The following is a 19484-nucleotide window of genomic DNA, read 5'->3' as shown; positions in this document are numbered from 1 at the left end:
ATGTATGGTGGTGGTTTGCTACATCCATCGCCCTGTCATCTATATTAGGTATTTCTCCTAATGCTATTCCCTCCCCAATCCCCCCACTCCCTGCTATCCCTCCCCTAGCCCCCACTCCCAGGCCCCAGTGTGTGAAGTTCCCCTCCCCGTGTCTGTGTGCTCTCATTGTTCAACACTCACTTATGAGTGAGAACATACGGTGCTTGGTTTTCTGTTTTTGTGTGAGTTTGCTGAGGATGATGGTTTCCAGTTTTATCCATGTCCCTGCAAAGGACATGAACTCATCCTTTTTTATGGCTGCATGGTATTCCATGGTGTATATGTGCCATATTTTCTTTATCCAGTCTATCATTGATGGGCATTTGGGTTGGTTCCAAGTCTTTACTATTGTGAACAGTGCCGCAATAAACATGCGTGTGCATGTGTCTTTATAATAGAATGTCTTATAATCCTTTGGATATATACCCAGTAATGAGATTGCTGGGTCAAATGATATTTCTACTTCTGGATCCTTAAGGAATCGCCACATTGTCTTACAATGTTTGAATTAATGTACACTCCCACCAACAGTGTAAAAGTGTTCCTATTTCTCCACATCCTCTCCAGCATCTGTTGTCTCCTGTTTTTTTAATGATCGCCATTCTAACTGGTGTAAGATGGTATCTCAATGTAGTTTTGATTTGCATTTCTCTAATGACCAGTGATGACGAGGCCTTTTTTAAATAGCAACATATCTATTCCTTTAGACAGACTCTTGGTGACAGCTGGGCTGGAAGAGATTAGGGAACAGATATTGAGTATTTCCTGACTATGCCCAACATTTTCCTATTGATTATTCTGTAGAAACCAACATTGGTGGGAAGACTGAATAAATGATCCACCATGCAAACCACAGAATTAAAGAATGCTTGCACACCCAGAAGGCACACCCTTGGTTGTTCCTGTTGACTGTGCATGTATCCAAATGGGATTTCAAAACCACAATTTCCCAAATGTCGGTCTTTTACCTGCAAACTTCATCCCATGTCTACATATTCCTGTGTGATTTTTCCATTAATATTTTTCTTTAAAATAATTCTATTTTCTTTCATTTGAAAAGAAACTGTCTCAGAATTCACCATTATGTAATTCTTCCATGTAACAAAAACCACTTTAAGGATCATATGAATGCCTCGGGGAATTATGATTAGCAGGTGTGGGATAGAGTGGGAGCCTTCATTCTAACAAGCATGATGATTCTTCTGATTCATGTATCACTTTGGGTAGCAGGCTCTAGTTTTTCTGAAGAAAAGAAGTCATTAAACTTGCTTGGTAAAAGGACAAACTAATTTTTTTTTTTTTTTTGAGACAGGGTTTTGCTCTATTGCTCAGGATAAAGTGCAGTGGTGCAATCACAGCTCACTGCAGCCTCGAACTCCTGGGTTTGTGATCCTCTAGCCTCAACCTCGTGGGTAGCTGGGACCACAGGTGCATGCCACCACACCTGGCTAATTTTTAAATTTTTGTAGGGATGGGATTTCACTATGTTGCCCAGGCTGATCTCAAATTCCTGGCCTCAAGTGATCCTCCCACTTCAGCCTTCCATAGCACTGGGATTATAGGCATGAGCCTCCTCTACCCAGCCAGAATTTTATATATTTTTAATTGGTCATAGAATCTTCTTTTTCTCTTTTAAAATTAATTTTCATCTTTTTCCTTTTTCTAATATCCAGAATCTATTATATTCTGGAAGAAGATACTCTTTTTCTTCTTCTTCCTCTTCCTCCTCCTCCTCCTTCTTCTTCCTCGATGGAGTCTCATTCTGTCACCCAGGCTGGAGTGCAATGGCATGATCTTGGCTCACTGTAGCCTCCGCCTCCCAGGTTCAGGTGATTCTTCTGCCTCAGCCTCCCAAGTAGCTGGGATTACCGGTGCCTACCAGCACACCTGGCAAATTTTGTATTTTTAGTAGAGACTGGGTTTCACCTTGTTGGCCAGGCTGGTCTCAAACTCCTGAGCTCAGGTGATCTGCCCACCTTGGCCTCCCAAAGTGCTGGAATTACAGGCGTGAGCCACCACACTTGGTAATATCTTTTATTTTTTTCCAACCATTTAAAAATGTTAAAATTGTTAAGCTCTGCAGGCCGTGTAAGAACAGATCACAGGCAGGATTTGGCCTTGGGCTATAATCTGCAGGTTTCTTCTCTAGACTGTGAATGCTAAACTACATCTTGTTCTCGTCAAGGTCCGGCGCTCTGGGATGGGTTCACTGTTTGAACCGTGGCTACCACATCTAGCCAGCTTTACTTTTGAAGCTTTAACTTTCTCCTCTGTGGAAAAAAAAGGTGTTAAACTATTAGGTTGGTGCAGAAGTCATGGCTGTTTGCCGTTACTTTCAATGGCAAACCAGAAATTACTTCTGCACCTACATCGTAGGGCTGTTGTTTAAACTTTATTGAGACTGTGCATATAAGGGAGTTAGCGTTGTTCAGATAATAAATCTCGGTTGTTGTCAGCATTACTGGCATCACGCTGATACCCAGTAAGCGAATCCGTGCAACTTAGATCCTTCATCCTTTTCTCCAGTTCCAGCCCAGGATCCCTTGACCAGAACACATGGTCAGTCATAAACTTAGAGGATGTATTGGGATATTGGGACACAGTCTTTTTTTTTTTTTTTTTTGACACGGAGTTTCGCTCTTGTTACCCAGGCTGGAGTGCAATGGCGCGATCTCGGCTCACCGCAACCTCCGCCTCCTGGGTTCAGGCAATTCTCCTGCCTCAGCCTCCTGAGTAGCTGGGATTACAGGCACGCGCCACCGTGCCCAGCTAATTTTTTGTATTAGTAGAGACGGGGTTTCACCATGTCGACCAAGATGGTCTCGATCTCTTGACCTCGTGATCCACCCGCCTCGGCCTCCCAAAGTGCTGGGATTACAGGCTTGAGCCACCGCGCCCGGCCTTTTTTTTTTTTTTGAGGTAGAGTCTCACTCTGTCACCCAGGTCACCCAGGCTGGGAGACAGTGACCCAGGTCACCAGGCTGGGAGACAGCTCACTTCAACCTCCGCCTCCTGGGTGCAAGTGATTGTCCTGCCTCAGACTCCCAAGAAGCTGGGACTATGGGTACCCACCACCACACCTGGCTGATTTTTTTGCATGTTTAGTAGACACGGGGTTTCACCATATTGGCCAGGCTGATCTCGAACTCCTGAACTTGTGATCTACCCGCCTGGTCCTCCCAAAGTCCTGGGATTACAATAGTGAGCCACTGCACGCAGCCGTGGGACACAGTCTTTGTAGGTTGCTGACATTTCCTAAACTAACTGTATTTGTTTTCTAGGGACGTTGTTACAAAGTACCACAAATCAGGCTGAATGTGGCGGCTCACACCTGCAATCCCAGCACTTTGGGAGGCCAAGGAGGGCAGATCGCTTGAGGCCAGGAGTTTGAGACCAGCCTGGGCAACATAGTGAGACCCTGTCTCTATAAATATATATTGCTGGTTGCAGTGGCATGGGCCTGTAGTCCCAACTACTCAGGAGGCTGAGGCAAGAGGATTGCTTGAGCCCAGGAGTTTGAGATGAGGTTGCACCTGAGCTACGATTGCACCACTGTACTCCAGCCTGGGTGGCAGAGTGAGATCCTGTCTCTCTCTCTCAAAAAAAATAAATAAATAAAAATAAAAAGTCCATAAACTAGGTGACTTACACAATAGAAATTTGTCGTCTTACAGTTCTGGAGGTTAGGAGTCCAACATGAAGGTGTCAGGCTGGTGCGGTGACTCATGCCTGTAATCCCAGCATTTTGGGAGGCCAAGGCGGAGTTTGAGACCAGTCTGGCCAACATGGTGAAACCCTAAACACCACAGAGATATTCCTCAAGAAGAGCAACCCCAAGGCACATAATAGTCAGATTCACCAGGGTTGAAATGAAGGAAAAAATGCTAAGGGCAGCCAGAGAAAAAGGTCAGGTTACCCACAAAGGGAAGCCCATCAAAATATGGCCACATTCTGAGGTCCTTGGGGTTAGGACTTCAACACATCCTTTTTAATTTTATTATTATTATTACTTTTACAGACAGGGTCCACTCTGTTGCCCAGGCTGGCACGTGGTGGTGCAATCATAGCTCACTGCAGTCTCGATCTCCTTGACTCAAGAGAGCCTCCTGCCTCAGCCTCCTGAGTAGCTAGGATGACAGGTGCACTATATCTATCATCTATCTATCGTCCTATTACGTCTACCTATCTATCTATCTATCCATCTCCCTATTACATCTATCTATCCTGTCGCTCTCTGTCTCTGTCTCTCTCTATAATCTGTCTATTGATCTATCAATCTATCATCTATTATCTATTGATTGATCAATTGATCTACCTTCCTATCTCATCTATCTATCCTGTCTATCTATCTATCTACCTATCTACCTTTCTATCTATCCATCCATCCATCCATCCTATCTATCTATCAATCTATGGCTCTATCTATCTATGAATGAATGACAAATCTTGCTCTGATTCCCAAGCTGCTGAAGTGTGGTGGTGCAATCATAGCTCACTGCAATCTTGAACTCCTGGGCCCAAATGATCTACCTGCCTCAGCCTCCTGAATAGCTGACACTACAGGTGTGCACCACCATGTCTTGCTAAAATGATTTTCTTTGTGGAGATAGGGTCCCTGTATGTTGCCCAGGCTGGTCTCAAACTCCTGGCCTCAAGCGATCGTTCCACCTTGGCCTCCCAAAATGCTGGGATTGCAGGCTTGAGCCACCGCACCCATCCTTTGTCAATACTAAAATGAGTGTAGCCACATGTCTTGTTTCCAACTACTCTTATCCACCTAGCAACCCTAAACACCCAATCCCCCAGAGGGCTGATTTCAGGCCACTTTGATCTTTGCTATTCTGATCTTCATGGGGAAAATAAATCATGGGGAAAATGCATGCCTTCCCTTTGGGGGCCCATCCACTTTTTTCATCTCTTTAAGACACATTTACCATGTTGTACTGGAAGGATTTATTCTGTATCTGTATTCCCAGTGAGGGGATGGGATGCTCTCTGTGTCCCTAGCACCCAACAGTGATCCTGGAACATGATAAGCATCCAATAACTGTTCTTCCCTAGGACAGGGGGACGGCCACTTTGCCGATGAGCTTCCCCAGGGCGTCTTCATGTCCTTGTTCTATAGGCTGTAGATAAAGTGTTCAGCATGGGGATGACCACCCCACACATGAGGGCGGCTGCCTTGTCCTTCTGGGAGGAGCTGGGGGATGCAGGCTGTAAGTACACAGCAAAGATGGTCCCATAGAACAGGGACACCACAGTGAGGTGTGAGCCACAGGTGGATAAGGCTTTCCACTTGTCCTGAGCAGGAGGGATCTTAAAGACTGTCCAGAAAATGCGGATGTAGGAGAGAAGGATGCAGGAGAGTGGGCGATGCCCATGACGACACCAGAAGCCGAGATCATCAGCTCATTGGTGTGCGTGTCTGAGCAAGAGAGCTTCAGCAGGGGCATGAGGTCACAGAAGTGGAGACTTCGGAGCCAGCACAGAAGGTCAGTTGAGCCATGAGGCAGGTGTGTACGAGAGACTGGATGTTGGTGATCACCCACGGTGCCCACAGCAGCAGCCCACAGACACGGGGGCACATGAGGACCAAGTAAGGGAGCGGGTGGACAATGCCACGAAGCGGTCGATGGCCATTACTGCCAGGAGAAAGCTGTCCATGGTCCTGAACAGGTGGAAGGTGTACATCTGGGTGAGGCAGTCCGCTAAGGGGATGGCTCTGCTCTGAGTCCCGATGGATGTTCACTAGCATCTTGGGGACGGTGGTGGAGGATCATAGGATGTCAACGAGTGACAGGTTGGACAGGACGAAGCACATGGGCTTGTGGAGGTGAAAGTCCGTGAGGATGGCAAGGATAATGAGGACATTTCCGATGATGGTGACCAGGTATGTGGGGAGGAACATTGTGAAGAGGATGGTCTGATGCTCTGGCTTTTCTGAGAGTCCCTGGAGGAAGAATTCTGAGATTTTGGTTTGGTTTTCTGGTTCCATGTATGGTCTGTGTCTAGTGGGAACAAAAAGGGAGAGAAACCATATAGGTCCAGGGGTCAGAGATGCCATTCTGGTCCCAGCTTCCCACAGAAACCTATACTGTTCTGTGAAAATTCCATCATATCCATCAAGTTCCTTTGTGTTCGGTTATCCTCAAGCCATTTTCAGGGGGCTTCTGTTGCCTCTCAAGCCAAGTCATTCATGCCTGAGGCAGTCAGGGTCTCAAGGACCTAACGGAGCTGCTCATAGTCAAACTTGGATGTTCTCTATAAACACTTTTGTCTCCTTCAGTGGAGCAAAGCTTCATAGAAAACAAAACCAAGTGGCTCATGCCTGTAATCCCAGCATTTGGGGAGGCCGAGGCGGGCAGATCACCTGAGGTCAGGAGTTCGAGACCAGCCTGGCTGACATGGTGGAACCTCGTCTCTATGAAAAATACAAAAAAATTAGCAGGATGTGGTGGCAGGCACCAGTAATCCCAGCTACTCAGGAGGCTGAAGCAGGTGAATCGCTTGAACCTGGGAGGCAGAGGTTGCAGTGAGCTGAGATCGCACCACTGCACTCTAGCCTGGGTGACAGAGCAAGACTCCATCTCAAACAAACAAACAAACAAAAATCAAGCAGAATCAAACCCAACCAAAACCCTATACAGTAAAGGGAACCTTGCCATCTTCTGTTTTTCCTTCTCTTCCTTTCCTGTTATCTTTCCCTCTTCTTTTTTCTTTTTCTGTTTTTGAGTCAGAGTCTCGCTCTGTCAGCCAGGCTGGAGTGCAGTGGTGCCATCTCAGCTCACTGCAACCTCTGCCTCCCGGGTTCAAGTGATTCTTGTGTCTCAGCCTCCCAAGTAGCGGAGATTATAGGCACCACCACCATATCTGGCTAATGTTTGTATTTTTCGTAGAGATGAGGTTTCACCATGTTGGTCAGGCTGATCTCGAACTCCTGACCTCAAGTGATCCACCCACCTTGGCCTCCCGTAGTGCTGGGATTACTGGTGTGAGCCACGACGCCTGGCCATCTTCCTCTTTCCTTTCCTTCCCCCACCCCCTTTCCCTTTCATCCTTCCACCAACAATATGTAATTTTAACATCAGTTTTGTGCTAAAAACAGATAAATGGATAAGGAAAATGTGGTAGGAATACACAATGGAGTACTATTTATTCAGCCATCAAGAAAAGAGGAAATTCTATCATTTGCGACCATATAGATGAAGCTGGAAGACATTATGTAACGTGAAATAGCCAGGTACAGAAGGACAGATACCACATGTTCTCACTTATATGTGGAATTTAAAATGGTCAATCTCATAGAAGCAGAGAGTAGAATGGTGGTTACCAGAGGGTTGGGGAGGGAAGTGGGTGTGAGGGAGAAATTGGTCAAAGAATACAAAATTTCAATTAGATTGGAGGCATACATTCAAGAGATCTACTTGTACAGCATAGTGACTATAGTTAATAACAATGCGTTGTATACCTGAGAAACTCTGAGACTCGATTTCATGTGTTCTCATCACCAATAAATTACAGGCACAGATGTTCTGAGACTGATAATGGAGTCATACATTGAAAATATCATAAGTCAGGTTGGGCGCAGTAGCTCACACCTGTAATCCCAGCACTTTGGGAGGCTGAGGCAGGTGGATCACCTGAGGTCAGGAGTTTGAGACCAGCCTGGCCAACATTGTTAAACCCGGTCTCTACTGAAAATACAAAATTTGCCAGGTGTTGTGGCTCATGCCTGTAATCCCAGCTACTTATGAGGCTGAGGCAGGAGAATCACTTGAACCTGGGAGGCAGAGGTTGCACTGAGCCGAGACTGTGCCACGGCACTGCAGCCTGGGCAACAAGAGTGAAACATTGTCTCAAAAAAGAAAATATCATAAGTCAAAAATGCATTGAACACACTTAACCTACCAAACATCACAGCTTAGCCTAGCCCACCATAAACGTGCTCAGAACACTTCCTGAATAGATCCTTTGTTCCTCTTTCTCTTGTGTTTTTCTTCTCTCACTCTTCCTTCTGTAACTGGTTTCAGAATTCCCAGGAGAGTTCGGATGGGAGACACCAATGTGCTACCTGCCATGGTTTTGGGTGAAATACTTTTTTTTCAGGACCACGGACAGTAGCAAAAGTTGCTTCTGTGACTAGTGCTGCGGTAAACATACGTATGCGTGTATCTTTAGAGTAAAATGATTTATAATCCTATTTATTTATTTTTTGATAGAGTTTTTACAAAATATTATTATGATTTTTAAAGTTCTGGAGTACATGTGGAGGATGTGCAGGTTCGTTACATAGGTAAACGTGTGCCGTGGTGGTTTGCTGCACCTATCAACCCATCACCTAGGTATTCAGCCCAACATGCCTTAGTTCTTTTCCCTAACGCTTTGCCCACCCTGCTCTCCCCCAAAAGGCCCCAGTGAGTGTTGTTCCCCTCCCTGTGTCCATGTGTTCTCATTGTTCAGCTCCCACTTGTAAGTGAGACCATGCAGTGTTTGGTTTATTTATTTTTTGGACAGCGTCTTGCTCTGCCACCCAGGCTGTGAGTGCCATCATAGCTCACTACAGCCTTGAACTCCTAAGCTCAAGTGATCCTCCCACCTCAGCCTCCCAAGTAGCTAGGACTACAGGCGTGTGTCACCATACCGGGCTAATGAATTTTCTTTCTTTCTTTCTTCCTTTTTTTAGAGATGAGATCTTTCTACATTGCCCAGGCTGGTCTCCTGGACTCAAGCGATCCTCCTATCTCAGCCTCCCACATGGCTGGGATTGCAGGCATGAGCCATTGTGCCCAGGGGAACTGATAGTCTTGATTCGAGTTCAAAACAGGCTCTAATCATAAAGCAATTGGGCGCAGATGGTTTATTTGGTCCCAGAAGTGGGGAAAGTGAAGCAGGAAAGAAAGTGTGCTAACAAACATCATATTCCCTTTGTGGGAAACAGGGCTCAGTTCTGCTGGGGGTATTCTCTGGGGCATTACACAGAGCTCACCTTCAGAATTACTCCACTGAGGGAAGAGGTACTTGGGTATTTATCATTGACTCCCTTGTTGGTTGATGGTGGTACTCGGGGGTGTTAAATCCCCTGCTGTGCAGGCTGCTCTGCATTGCAGACTGACTGAACACACTCCCACGGTGCTGGAGAAGATGTCCAGACAGCAAAGACAGAGGCAGGGGCTTCCACCAGTGCATGTGAAATTGACCACTGCTGCTGTAAGGTGAAATCAGTGGTGAGACAAGGGGCTATGGGTTGAGGCATCTTCAGCATCTGCTCAAGGACTTGCTTTTAGGTGAAGAAAAGAGTGAGTTTGTTTTTTTGTTTGTTTGTTTGTTTGTTTAGATGGAGTATTGCTCTGTCTCCCAGGCTGGAGTGTAGAGATGTAAACTACTCTCACTGCAACCTCCGTTTCTCATGTTCAAGAGATCCTCCTGTCTCAGCCTCTTGAGTAGCTTGGACTACAAGCCCATGCCCCCACACCCAGCTAATTTTTGTGTTTTTAGTAGACACGGGGTTTCACCATGTTGGCCAGGCTGGTCTTGAACTCCTGACCTCAAGTGATCCACCTGCCTCGGCCTCCCAAAGTGCTAGGATTACAGGTGTGAGCCAACTCTCCTGGCCTACTGTACCTTTTCTATGTTTAGATACACAAATACTTACTGTCGTGTTACAGTTGCCTACAGTATTCAGTATAGTAACGTGCTGTATGGGTTTGTAGTCTAGGAGCAATAGACTAGACTCTCTAGCCCTGGTGTGTAGTGGGCTACATCATTTAGGTTTATGTAAGTTCACTCTAGGTTATTCACACAATGATGAAATTGCCTAATGCATTTCTCAGAAACAATCCCTGTCATTAAGTGACACATGACTGTATATGTTTCTCTAAAACCTACTTATTTATCTATTTTTTTAAACTTGGCAGCACACACATCATGGAATTCCTCCAGGTGAATAGATAAATATCTAACTCATTATTTTTAATAGCTACCTAATGGCTCATAATAGGAGTGTACTCTGATTATTCAATCCTTCCACATCTGAAGGCACACAGTTTATTTGCAGTTTGTCTTTTGTTGCTACTACAAATGATTCCTTGATAAATATCATTCCATAGGGTGGATTCCCAGTGTGGAATTTCAATGAGGTATTGTTCTAGTAACTTTCCAAAAACGCAATAATAAATCACATTCCCACAAACAACACACAGGTGTGTCCTTTTCAACACACAGTTGCAAGTACTGGGTTTTATTGCATTATTATTTTTTGGATGATCGCCAGTCTGATGAGTGAAAAGGAGCAAGTCATTGTTACTCTCATTTTCACTTCCCTGACTGATAGTGAAGTTGGACCTCTTTTTCGTCTCACTCTCTCTTTTTTTAACTTCACTAGCAGGTAAGACCTTTTTTCATATTTTTATTTTATTTTTTATTATACTTTAAGTTCTAGGGTACACATACAGAAGGTACAGGTTTGTTACATAGTTATTTATGTGCCATGGGGATCTGCTGCATCCATCACCTCATCATCTACATTAGATATTTCTCTTAATGCTATCCCTTCCCTAGCCCTCTCCCCATGACAGTCCCCAGTGTGTGATATTCCCCTCCCTGTGTCCATGTGTTCTCGTTCTACTCCCATTTATGAGTGAGAACATGTAGCGTCTGGTTTTCTGTTCCTCTGTCAGTTTGCTGAGGATGATGGTTTCCAGCTTCATCCATGTCCCTGCAAAGGACATGAACTCATTCTTTTTAATGGCTGCATAGTATTCCATGATGTATATGTGCCACATTTTCTTTATCCAGTCTATCCTTAATGGGCATTTGGGTTGGTTCCAAGTCTTTGCTATTGTGAACAGTGCCACAATAAACATACATGTGCATGTGTCTTTATAACAGAATGATTTATAATCCTTTGGGTATATACCCAGTAATGGGATTGCTGAGTCAAACAGTATTTCTAGTTCTAGATCCTTGAGGAATCTCCACACTGTTTTCCACAATGGTTGAAGTAATTTACAATCCCACCAACAGCGTAAAAGCATTTTGATTTCTCCACATCCTCTCCAGTATCCGTTGTCTCCTGATTATTTAATTATTGCCATTCTAACTGGTGTGAGATGATATCTCATTGTGGTTTTGATTTGTATTTCTCTAATGACCAGTGATGAGCTTTCTTTCATATGTTTGATGGCTGCATGAATGTCTCCTATTGAGAAGTGTCTGTTCATATCCTTTGCCCACTTTTTGATGGGGTTTTTTTTTCTTGTAAATTTGTTTAAGTTGTTTGTAGATTCTGGATATTAGCCCTTCACCAGACCAGAGAGAAATGTTATCCAAACACCTTATGAGGGGAATCTGATCCCAAATGCATTGAGGGACACATTGGGGGCCCCAAGCCATGTGCCACGCAGTCCTCAGACTTTATGGGTGCATAGGAATTTATCTACTAGCCAAACAGGTTACAGACAGTTGCTTAGTATGTAAGAAAACTAATAAACTGGCCGGGCGCGGTGGCTCAAGCCTGTAATCCCAGCACTTTGGGAGGCCGAGGCGGGTGGATCACGAGGTCAAGAGATCGAGACCATCCTGGTCAACATGGTGAAACCCCGTCTCTACTAATACAAAAAATTAGCTGGGCACGGTGGCGCGTGCCTGTAATCCCAGCTACTCAGGAGGCTGAGGCAGGAGAATTGCCTGAACCCAGGAGGCGGAGATTGCGGTGAGCCGAGATCGCGCCATTGCGCTCCAGCCTGGGTATCAAGAGCGAAACTCCGTCTCAAAAAAAAAAAAAAAAAAAAAAAAAAAAGAAAACTAATAAACTATTTTAAAAATTACCCCTCGGGGGAAGGAATCCAGGCTTAAGGCCATTCCAAAGTATCCAGATTGGTTACACAGAGATGCCTCCAATTGGTCGTCTAAAGTATTTATTGGTAATAACAGATCACCTTACTCATTGGGTAGGACCTATTTCCTTTTCAAGTACAACTGCTAATAAGGCAGTCAAGGCATTAGTTGAAAATATTATACCCAAGTTTAGATTAATAGAGAACATTGATTCAGATAACAGGACTCATTTCACTGCACATGTCATTAGGAAATAAGCCCAGGTGCTGGATATAACATGGAAATATCATACTCCCTGGCACCCACCTTCATCAGGGAAAGTAGGAAGGCCTATTACCCTGTTAAGAGTCTGAATGGCAGCCGGGCAAGGTGGCTCACACCTGTAATCCCAGCACTTTGGGAGGCTGAGGTGGGTGGATCATGAGGTCAGGAGATCGAGACCATCCTGGCTGACATGGTGAAACCCCTTTTCTACTAAAAAAAAAAAAAATAGCTGGGTGTGGTGGAACGTGCCTGTAGTCCCAGCTACTTGGGAGGCTGAGGCAGGAGAATCACTTGAACCCAGGAGGGGGAGGTTGCAGAAGCCGAGATCGCGCCACTGCACTCCAGCCTTGGTGACAGAGCGAGACTCCATCTCAAAAAATAAATAAATAAATAAGGAATCTGAACTGCTCCCCGAAAAGACCACAGGCCTATCCCCTTGCGAGATGCTTTATGGATTGCCTTATCTATGTTCTACTGCTGGTCTCCCTACATTTGAAACAAAAGATCAGTTTCTCAAAAATTATATACTTGGTCTTTTAGCACAGGTGCCACCCCTAGAGTTTCCAGCATACCAACATCAGCCTGGGGACCACGTCCTTGTTACAATTGGAAAGAAGGAAAAGCTCAAACCAGCCTGGGAAGGACCTCACCTAGTGTTCCTAACTACTGAAACCACAGTCCAGACAGCAGAAAAGGGATGGACCCATCACACATGAGTCAAGAAAGCACCACCCCTCCAGAGTCATGGGCCATAGTCCCAGGGGAAACCCTACCAAACTGAAGGTAAGAAAAATCTAACTCTCTTTCATCTATTCTATTACTCCTTCTTCTTTCCTCGCTCTATTGCTGACCACCTAGTTATTAATGTACCCAGTCAATTTTGCCTCGAACTATTACATTTGATGCTTGCCTGGTTACATCCTGTGGAGACCTGCCAAGTCAGAGGCAGCTCTCCACTTCAGAAAAGTATCTCTATCCTTCCTAACTCTCCTCAGACCAAAAAAAATCTGTTAACTGGAATAAGTTAGTTTGAGAACAGTTTGACAAAGACTCCAGCATAAACTGGAAATCTCCTCCTAGAACAGAGCTTCTCTGCCAAAGTTGGTTCAATGCTCTATAAAATACTGAAGAGCGAGGATGGGCCGCCCCAACTAGTACCTGCAGTTTTCTAAAACCAAATCTTCATTTTACTAAAGGAGTTACCCCTCCCCATTGTCAGACAGATTGCCATCTCTGCTCCCCAGAGTTCTTTCCCTTCATTAAGCTGTTCCTACGGTTTAGGAGCAGAAGTCTCAGGGAAGGACCCCACAGGATCCTTTGAAATGTGCTTCATTGCCTCCTCACCTCCTGCACCCCCTTCTCCCTATGCTAAGTTCTCTGCTAACCAAACCTTCTCTCATTATCTATTCAAGGATAAAAACCAGAGTAGCTGTAGCAGAGGTTAAAGATTTAAAACAAACTATAGCAATTGAAACAGGGTATCAGGAGGTATCGGGAGGCAAATGCTTGGCTGGAATGGACAAGATATTCTGTTTGCATGCTAAACAAGAGCAGCTGTTATACTTGTGTGACAGGCAGGCCAGAGACCCAGATTGTCCCCTTTCCACTTGGGTGGTTCTCTCACACACTGGGCATGAGCTGTGTGGTAGCTGTCTTCCGGAACCCCACAGCCTGGGGTGATGAGTCATGAAAGACCCTTTCACTGCTGTTCCCTGAGGTTAAGAGCCCTGCAGGTCAGCCCCCAAGGGCCATCTGACCTCCGGCCCCGGATGTTAACTTCACCTCATGCCTTTCACGGCAGGGGGGAAAGCTGGCACTCCTTGAAGACTTAAGAGCGTGCAGTGAAACCAAGCCTTCTCAAGAGCTTACCATCAATCTGCCCTGTTCATCCCCAAGCAAATGTGTGGTGGTACTGCAGGGGACTATTGCTGAGTACTCTGCCAAGTAGTTAGAGCAGCACTCGTGCTCTGGTCCAATTGGCCATCCCTTTGACCCTAGAATTCCATCAACACGAAAAAAAAGAAAAAGAAACATCGGGAAAAAAAAGAGAAGTTCCTCACATGTGTCTTTTAACCCCCACGTTTATATAAACACTATTGGAGTTACCAAATAAATGTAAAGCCCGAGATCAAATGGCTGCAGGATTTAAGTCAATATTTTCGTAGGTGACAATTAATAAAAATGTAAATTAAATAAATTACATCTATTATGATCAGCAGCGGTTTATTAATTGCAGCAGGGAGGTTGTCAAAGGGATAGTGGGACAACTAAGCCAAGACACGTTAAGGACGTTTGAAGAGAAAAAACAACCGTAAAAATTCAAGATGGGGAATTGTGAGATACAGTGAACCCCAAGTTTCTCTTCAAAGAATCAGTGTGTCAGTACGTTCAGCTCTCTTAGTCTTTAATTCTCCATCTTAAAGTTTAACTTCCTTGTGGTTTCAGTAAGCAACCTGTCCCACCAGTTCTAATCAATAGTTCACATCTGTTCCCCAAGTCCTCTGCTCCGTCCTGACTCATCCTGGTCATCTGCTCTGGCCACCTGCCCTGGTCACTTGCTTTGACCTGAGTCACCCCTGGCCACCTGCTCTGACCTGTCTCATAACCATCCTTCCCACCAAACTACTCACCCTGCCACTCTGGCTCATACCTCTATTCTCTTTAAAATAGCCAGTTGGAATTAGCTTAGACTGTGCAGTCCAACTCTAGCCAATAGGGGAACGACAGAGCAATAGGGGCTACCTGCTGTGTTGTTAAGAATAAGAACCCTTTCCCCTCCCAGGTGTGTGTTCACCATTGTTCCATCTGTGACATGCACCCTTCTATAGAAGTAAAATGCCTTGCTGAGGACATTTATATTCAATTGCTACTTCTTTTGGGGCACCAAAAATTTGCATATAATAGTGTTATGAAGAATCCAATTATATTATTTTAGTTACTTTAAAATGTACAATTAAATTGCTTTTGACTATAGTCACCCTGTTACGATAGCAAATACTAGTTCTTATTTATTCTCTCTGTTTTTCATGCCCATTCAGCCATGCTTACACCTCCACTACCCTTCCTAGCCTCTAGTAATCATCCTTCTACTCACTATCTTCATGAGTTCAATTGTTTTAATTTTTAGCTCCCACAAATGAGAACATTGCTGCATTTTAAAAAATAACATCCCTTAAGTGGAATTACTGGATCAAAGGGAGATAATTTTTTTTTTTTTTTTGAGACAGAGTCTCGATTTGTTGCCAGGCGCCAGGCTGGAGTGCCACCATGATCTCTGCTCACTGTAACTTCTGCCTCCCGGGTTCAAGCAATTCTCCTGCCTCAGCCTCCAGAGTAGCTGGGACTACAGGCTCGGGCCACCATGCCCAGCAGTGAGGCGCACCTGCAGCCCCAGTTATTCAAGAGGCTGAGGCACGAGGATCACTTAAGCCTGGGAGTTCGAGTCCAGCCTGGGCAGAGTAATGAGACCCCTGTCTCTAAAAACAAACAAACAAAAAAAGCCCAGCACTTTGGGAGGCCGAAGCAGGCGGATCACCTAAGGTCAGGAGTTTGAGACCAGTCTGACCAACATGGGGAAATCCCGTCTCTACTAAAAATACAAAATCAGTGGTGCATGCCTGTAGTCCCAAGTACTTGGGAGGCTGAGGAAGGAGAATGGCTTCAGCCCAGGAGGTGGAGGTTACAGCGAGCCGAGATCACGCCACTGAACTCCAGCCTGGGCAACAAAAGCGAAACTCCGTCTCAGAAAAAAAAAAAAAAAAAAAGCTTGTAAATTAAAAGTTTGAGCATCACTGGGCTAGATGGGGGTCCTGTAGATAACCGGGACCCAAATAGGCTTTAGGTTCAGAGATACAGAAGAACCAGATCTGGGATGCTGCTCTAGCTCCTACCACGGACGAGTCCAGGAGGAAACCTTCCCAACCGCTCGAAAAGCTCTGAAAACTGCAGTTGCAGAAGTGGCCACTAGGCGGCAATCATGCCATTTCACCAATTGAATTTAAAACCTTTTTTTTTCAGCCCCCCAAGAAACTCGTATTCTAGCGGTACGCTGGCCCAGTTCCATGGGCCTTCGGTGTACTCTCCCCCTGGAAGGGAACAAGAAGTGCAAAGTTTCCATGATGAGAGGGAACCTCTGTTGTTCAAAGAAATCATGGAGACTGGTGTGGCCTGAGCCCAGAGTGACAGGGGGGCTGGTTTGCAGAGGGCCTGTGGAGGGCACTGGGAGTCACACGGCCTGTGGGCCACAGGGATTGTGACCATGACAAGGTTTAAGGAGGATGGGGAGGACTGTGCTTCAGAACGAACCCGCTGGTGAGCCACACCATAGATTTGGAGTCAGCACATTTTTTCTGTCAAAGTCCAGGTCGTCAATATTGTCAGCTTTAGGGACCTTACCGTCTCTGCTGCAATGACTGAACTCTGCTGCTGTCTGGTGAAAGCAGCCATAGATGAGACAAGGAATGGCTTGGCTGTGTCCCAATAAAACTATTTATAAACACAGAAGCTTCCATTTCGTATCATAGGACATGTCACACAATGTAGCCTTTGGGTTTGTTTTCAACCACTTTTAAAATGTTACAACTATTCTAGGCCAGGTGCATTAGCTCATGCCTGTAATCCCAGCACTTTGAGAGGCTGAGGGAGGAGGATTGCTTGAAGCCAAGAGTTCGAGACCAGACTGGGCAACATGGTGAGACCCCATCTCAACAAACATTTTTAAATTAGCTGGGCATGGTGGTGCATGCCTGTAGTCTCAGCTACTCAGGAGGCTGAGGAAGGAGGGTCACTTAAGTCCAGGAGGTCAAGGCTGCAGGGAGCTATGATTGTACCACTGCACTCCAGCCTGGGGGACAGAGTAAGACCACTGTCTCTAAAAAACTAAAAAATAATAAGGCCAGGCGTGGTGGCTCATGTCTGTAATCCCAGCACTTTGGGAGACTGGGGCAGGTGAATCACAAGGTCCAGAGTTCAAGACCAGCCTGACCAATATGGTGAAACCTCGTCTCTACTAAAAATACAAAGAATTAGCCGGGTGTGGTGGCATGCGCCTGTAGTCCCAGCTACTCGGTAGGCTGAGGCAGAAGAATTGCTTCAACCTGGGAGGCAGAGGTTGTAGTGGGCCGAGATCAACCACTGCCCTCCAGCTTGGGCAACAGAGCAAGACTCCATCTCAAAAACAAATAAATAAATAAATAAAATGCAAAACTGGTATTAGCTCGAGGGCTGAATTTAGCCTATGGGCCACAGGTTGCCAACCCTGGTATAGATGGATGGGAATGTCAAGAGTTAAGGGGACCAAGAAAGACCAAAAAATGAGGGGTGAAGTGGGCTGAAAACCATCAGAAGAAAAGGAGCTGGTGCCACAGGACCTTTGCAAATGCTCTTCCCTCCCGAGTAAATTCCTGCTTGGCACTGACATTACAGCACAAACTCCACTTCCTGAGGGAAGCCTCCCCAACCCCTGTCCCTTGCCCAGCTACATCAGTTGCCCTAATGTTACACTCACTATCCCCTCATTCACCTCTTCATCACTGCAGTGGTTTTTTGGGGTATGTTTTGTTTTGAGGCAGTCTTGCTCTGTCTCCCAGGCTGGAGTGCAGTGGGGCGATCTCAGCTCGTTGCAACCCCCACCTCCTGGGTGCAAATGATTCTCCTGCCTCAGCCTCCCGAGTAGCTGGGATTACAGGCGTGTACCACCATGCTTGGCTAATTTTTTGCATTTTTAGTAGAAACGGAGTCCACCATGTTGGCCAGGCTGGTCTCAAACTCCTGGCCTCAAGTGATCTGCCTGCCTCAGCCTCCCAAAGTGCTGAGATCACAGGCATGAGCCACTGCACCCGGCCTCATCACTGCAGTGGTTTTATATTAGTTTGTGTCATTCTTGGATTAATGTCTGTTTCACTCATCTGACTCAGCTGGGAACTGGGGACTGAAATTGTGTTATCCTGTTTATCCTGTGAAACTCTGTGCCCCTGTGATTAGTACGGTAGCCACTCAAAGTGTATTTTCTGGATGGGCACGGTGGCTTACGCCTGTAATCCCAGCACTTTGGGAGGCCAAGGCAGGTGATCACCTGAGGTCAAGGAGTTTAAGATCAGTCTGGCCAACCATGGCCAACATGATGAAACCATGTCTCTACTGAAAACACAAAAATTAGCCAGGCGTGGTGGCGGGTGCCTGTAATCCCAGCTACTCGGGAGGCTGAGGCAGGAGAATTGCTTAAACCTGGGAGGCGGAGGTTGCAGTGAGCCGAGATCGTGCCGCTACGCTCTAGCCTGGTTGACAGAGATTCTGTCTCAGAAAAATATATTTTATTTTTTTAATTAATTTTTTTTTTTTGAGACAGAGTCTCACTCTGTCGCCCAGGATGGAAAGCAGTGGTATGATCTTGGCTCACTGCAACCTCCACCTCCCGGGTTCAAGTGATTCTCCTGCCTCTGACTCCCAAGTAGCTGGGACTATAGGTGTGTGCCACCACACCCAACTAAATTGTTTGCATTTTTAGTAGAGATGGGGTCTCACTATGTTGCCCAGGCCGATTTTGAACTCTTGGTCTGGAGAGATCCTCCCACCTTGGCTTCCCCACATGCTGGGGTTATAGGCATGAGCCACCACACCTGGCCTCACGTATTAGGATGTATAAAACACCAAAGATCTTTTGAAGGAGCTGAACAAACCAGTAATTTTTACAGAAAAAAGTAGTGGGAGTGTCTAGTACAACCAAAACCAGGCATCAAAGTCAGCAGTTAAACATTGTAGGCTGCATCAGTGAGCCGCGGCCCGGGTTCCTGACCCGCTCAGCCACTGACCCCAACACCCTGGCCTTGCTGATCTGGACTTCCTCCTCTTCCTATGACCAGGGTGAATTAGGAAGTTTTTAAAGACACCCCCTTCCAGATTCTGTAATGCATTGCCATTGGAGAAGGTAACTCTTTGCAAGGCTAAACTATCATCATTTACAACTTTTCTACACATAGACTGTAGGCATTTCTGTCTCCAGAACATTAGGCTTTTGTATTTTTTAATTTTAATTTCACTGTTAATATTGTCTTTTTTATTAAGATGTTGGAAAAGCAGGAGGTAGTTGTGCCTCATCTACTGTTGCAAAAAGGTAACAATAAACTTCCTCAAAATAATAATAATAAATAAACATTGTAGGCTGGGCACAGTGGCTCACACTTGTAATCTCCACACTTTGAAAGGCCCAGGCAGGAGGATTGCTTGAGCCCTGGGAAGCAGAGGTTGCAGTGAGCCATGATCATGTCGCTGTATTCCAGCCTGGAAGACACAGTGAAACCCTGTCTCAAAAATAAATAAACAAACAAATAAATAAATAAACAGAACCA

General features: G+C 45.6%; 1 pseudogene; it reads right to left on the bottom strand.

The window, feature by feature from the left end:
* Positions 1–4969: 4969 nt before the first annotated feature.
* Positions 4970–6034, bottom strand: LOC105720940 (olfactory receptor 1I1-like; annotated as a pseudogene).
* Positions 6035–19484: the final 13450 nt, after the last annotated feature.

This window comes from Aotus nancymaae, unplaced genomic scaffold (assembly GCF_030222135.1).
Source record: "Aotus nancymaae isolate 86718 unplaced genomic scaffold, 86718_ANA_hifiasm-v0.15.2.pri h1tg000028l, whole genome shotgun sequence".
Taxonomy (NCBI): Eukaryota; Metazoa; Chordata; class Mammalia; order Primates; family Aotidae; genus Aotus; species Aotus nancymaae.
This window is presented reverse-complemented; position numbering and strand designations above follow the sequence as displayed.